The 5028-nt window shown below is 39.2% G+C and overlaps 1 non-coding gene across 1 annotated transcript; it reads right to left on the bottom strand.

Annotated features, from left to right (window-relative positions):
- Window positions 1–871: 871 nt before the first annotated feature.
- Window positions 872–979, bottom strand: LOC130978213 (small nucleolar RNA R71). The gene has a single exon (XR_009085869.1). It is a non-coding gene; the product is annotated as a small nucleolar RNA R71 (small nucleolar RNA).
- Window positions 980–5028: the final 4049 nt, after the last annotated feature.

Raw genomic sequence — 5028 nt, 5'->3', positions numbered from 1 at the left:
AACTTTTTATATCTGATTAATAAAACAGCACACTTTTCTGCAACTCGTTGGGAGACGACCTGGGACTTAAAACTCCCAGTAATTTTAATTTAAACTTTCTGTGACATATTTCTAAATTGATAGGCAGATTTTCGGTGAGTTAAGAACTATACTTGCAACGTAACCATTTTAATAAATTTTTAATTCACCAGCTTCTGCACTCCATCAATTTTTGGCGCCGTTGCTGGGGAGATGCAATAGAGTGCTAATTTTATTAATTAGAATTTATTTACTTGCATTTTATTTAATTTTGCTCCTATAAGCTGCATGTTTCTTCTGTCAAATGACACGTTCACTTCCTGATCCGCGCTTGCTAATATTCGATCCTGAAATTGAAAGAACAATTTCACGAATAAGGCAAAAACAACGTAGGTTAGTCCGCTCTGCGGGCGGATCTGAAAGTGAATCTGAGGAAGAAACCAGCCCCCGTTCTACTGATTCGGTTGTTTTACGTGCAGAAAACATGGCAGCTAGAAAAGTTACCATTCAGGAGGAAAGAGCTCCAGATTTTACAATGCAACCGTTTCAAGCGCATCATCCAGCGGTAGCTACGGATTTTGAAATAAAAACCGCACTGCTAAATTTGATGCCCAAGTTTCATGGCCTACCTGCTCAAGAGCCTATCAAGCACTTGAGAGATTTTCAGGCAGCCTGTTCTACTGTCAGGCGTAATGGCACTGATGAAACTTTAATTCTGCTGAAAGCTTTTCCGTTCTCTCTTGAGGGAAAAGCAATAGAGTGGTACTACACTCAACCTCTAGCAAATGTATCTAATTGGGATACACTCAGAAAGGAGTTTCTGGAGAAATTCTTTCCATCTGAAGTTATTGATAAACTGAGGAAGGATATCTCTACAATTGTTCAGGATGACAATGAGACTCTCTTTGAATACTGGGAGCGCTTCAATAATCTTCTGGAAGCATGTCCCCACCACATGATTGACAAGATCGTGCTACTCAGCTATATCACACAAGGTATGAGGCCCCAAGATAAGACCACATTGAAAAGTGCCAGCAATGGGTCTATGAAGAAGTACAAGACCACTGATGAAGCTTGGCAATTGATCAGTGATTTAGCTGAATCTACTCAGAACCACAGACAGAAGCAAGGTCGTTCAAGGGCCACTGCAGAAGTATCTTCTGGCATAGAGACTGCTGCTCTAAATCAAAGCATCTGTGAAATGACCAACCTGCTGAAGCAAATACAGTTAAATCAACAAGCTCAGCAAACTCAACCGCAGCAAAACCAACAACTAGTTCCATAAAGAATTTGCGGAATTTGTGCTGATTACAGTCATTACACTGATGAATGCCCGCAGCTCCAACAAGAAGACAACATGGTGGCATCCACTCACAACTTCTATGACCGCCCCAACCAAGGGTACAATCAAAGTGAAAATAATAACCATGGATGACAGGACAATTCAAACCAGAATTGGAGGGACAACAATAATAGGGGAGGCAGAGATAATCAGGGAAATTAGAGGTGGAATAATTATAACAACAGGCAGCAAAATCAACCTTACCGAGCACCTCACCTGAGGCAAAACCAAGGACCACCGAACAATCAGCAGCAAACCTCTCAATTTACTCATTCTTCTGTATCTTCTAATGAAGATTTATTACAAGCTTTTGAGAAAAGACAACTGGCCATGGAAAATACCATCGTGAACAGTATTAACGCCAGTCTGAATGGTTTCACCTCCACTCTGCAAGCTTTTATGACACAACTTGGTTCAGCACAAAATTCCAGTAACCAACCTTCAAGCTCTACTGGAATCCCCTCTCAACCATTACCCAATCCAAAGGGAGGCATTAATGCCATCATCCTGAGGTCTGGAACCACACTGCAGGAGAGGAATCAGGAGGAACCAAGCTCACCAGAATACGCCTCAGCTGAAAGGTGGTAGAAATCGAAGATGTTGAAGAGGAAGAGGATATACAGGACATAGCTGAAGAAGAGATAGCTCAACCACAGGAAGAAGCACAAAAAGGTGCAGGCACCACAGAAAATACTACTCCCATTCCATTTCCACAACTTGCAGGGAAGCCTAGGAAGCAGCTGGAACCTGATCCTAAAATGGTAGAAATATTCAAAAAGGTTGAGGTAACTGTTCCCTTTTTTTATGTTATTCAGCAGGTACCTAAATATGCAAAGTTTCTAAAAGACTTATGTATCCATAAAGACAAAATTAATGAATTAGAAACTATTCCTTTAGGTAGTTCTATATCTGCTTTAATGGGAGGATTACCTGAAAAATATAGTGATCCAGGTCCTTGCATAGTTAGTTGTACTATTGGTGGTGTAGTAATTTATAATTGCATGTGTGATTTAGGAGCATGTGTTAGTATAATGCCTTTGTCTATATATGATGTTTTAAGGCTCCCTCCCTTAAAAGGTCGGCAGCTCGTTTTGTGTTAGCAGATAAAAGCATTATTACAGTGGCTGGAGTTGCTGAAGATGTTTTGGTGAACATTAAAGGGCTCACATTTTCCACTGATTTTTATATCTTGGAGATGCCCCATAATGATTCAGATAAGCCATCATCAATCCTACTTGGAAGACCATTCCTGAAGACATCAAAATTCAAATTGGATGCTTTTTCAGGGACATACTCCTTTGAAATAGATGGCCGCATAGTAATCTTCAATCTGAATGGAGTCATTGACAACCCCCCAGAAGATCGTTCTATCTTTCAGTGTGATGTCATAGACGAAAGTGTGGCTGAAGTTCAAAAAGAAGAGTTTGAAGAGAGGCACACTGGACAAGGTCCAAGTGTAGGGACCCTCTTAACTGACAATGAGAACACTTCGCCATTTTCACAAGCCCCAGATAACTCAAAGCCTGCCCATGATCAAAAGTTAGAATTGAAACCTCTCCCTCCACATCTCAAATATGCTTACCTTGAGGATGAGCAGAAGCTTCCAGTTATTATTGCAAGAGAACTGACTTCTCAACAAGAAGAGCAGTTACTTGATGTACTGAGGAAGCATAAGAAGGCAATTGGGTGGAGTTTGGCAAACATAGTGGGAATCAATCCTCAAGTATGCGAGCACAGAATATTTTTAGAAGAGGGAGCAAGAACTGTCCGTCAACCGCAAAGAAGATTGAATCCCACCATCTTGGAAGTTGTCAAAAAGGAAGTGACCAGACTATTGGAGGCAGGTATCTGACAATTGGATTTTTGACGGTTTAGAATTTCACAAATGAATTCTCGTTGCAAGTATAGTTTCTAAACCAATCACTAATCCTTTCATACAAAAAGTTGTTTGTCACTAAAACAAACCCCTAAATTTATAAACCGAAGTATTGAACCTCGGGTCGTTCTCCCTAGGAATTACAATAAAGTGTCTTGTTATTGGTTGTGAGTTATTTTGGGGTTTTGATAGGGAGCATGAAAGATAAATGACAAGAAAGTAAACTAAGGCCTAAAAGGGTCTTGGCAAGGGTTGGTAGTCAAGGATCTCTATCCTAATCACTAACCACAATATGAGAATTGGCAAGGATTAATCCCATTAAATCATCCTCTAACTAGTAGTAAAGGAAAGTTAAATGAGCTATATCAATCCTAGTCCATAAGTCCTAACTCTCCACCAATTCAATTAGTGAGAACTAGAGTCAATGGCTCCCAATCATCAATCACTTGGACATTAGTAACTCAAGAGTTCCTAAGTTACCTTTCCAAGCCAAGAGTATAAAATTCTACTCTAAAATCCAACCAAGCATTTCATCAAACACTTGGAAGGCATAAAAGAAAAGCATAGTAAATTGACAACAAGAATCAATTCTAACAACAATCAAATGTAAAGAATTAACAACAACAAATAAAGGAAGAAAGATCTACATGAGTTACCTCTTATTGAATTTAAAGAGAAAGGAAGGAACAAAAGTAGATCTACAACAAAACATAAGAACAACATAAAGAAAATTACAACAAAAGAATAGAAGAAGATCAATAAAATCTAGATCTAAGAACTAAACCTAATCCTAATCCTAATTCTAGAGAGAAGAGAGAGCTTCTCTCTCTAGAAACTACCTCTTAACTAATCCTAATGAGTGTGTATGAACTAATGAGTTGGAATCCCCCTTTTCTCTTCAATCCTTGGCTTTAAATAGCATCTTTGGCACCAAAGTTGGTTGGGATTGGGCCCCACAACCCTTCAGAATTCGTTGGCCACGTTTTCATTAAAAAATCATAAACCAACACCGACGCGTACGCGCACATCACGCGTACGCGTCCATGGGGTAATTCGCAGGTGCGCGCAAGCGCCAGGTGCGCGCGCGCGTCCATGGGCGAGTTCAACTTCTTTGACTTTTCATGATTTCTCCACTTTGCATGCTTTCCCTCTTCACTCCTTTGATCCATTCCTAGCCCTTTTCAATCTGAAATCACTAACAAACATATCAAGGTATCTAGTAGAATCAAAGGGAGATTAAAACCATCAAATTAAGGATCTAAAAGCATGTTTTCACATCTAAGCACAATTAAGGAGACAATCACAAAGCCATGCTATTTCAATGGGCAAATGAGGGTAAAAGGTTATAAAATCCCCTAAAATTAATACAAGATAAACTGTCAAAATGGGGTTTGTCAACCTCCCCACACTTAAACCAAGCATGTCCTCATGCTTAAACCAAGAATGAAGTAAAGGGTATGGCATTTATTCAATGGAACTAACTAAATGCAATCTACTTACATGCAACTATCTAAATGAATGCAATTGCTTGGTCAAAATAAATCAATTCTCAAGAAGCATATATAAGTACAAGGGCAAAAGATATTAACAACCATGCCAAACCACAATTGAATTGAGCTATTAAATATTTTTACAAACTTGCATGAAAGGAGATGATCATTGGTGGAAACATGTAATTGAGCATCAAACCCTCACCGGATGTATTTGCAATCTATTCGCTCAAGTGTTTAGGGTTGATTCACTCAATTCTTCCCTAATCATGCTTTCCAAGATTTGTTCTTCTTCTAACAAT

Source organism: Arachis stenosperma, chromosome 4, assembly GCF_014773155.1.
Source record: "Arachis stenosperma cultivar V10309 chromosome 4, arast.V10309.gnm1.PFL2, whole genome shotgun sequence".
In the NCBI taxonomy this organism is placed as follows: Eukaryota; Viridiplantae; Streptophyta; class Magnoliopsida; order Fabales; family Fabaceae; genus Arachis; species Arachis stenosperma.
This window is presented reverse-complemented; position numbering and strand designations above follow the sequence as displayed.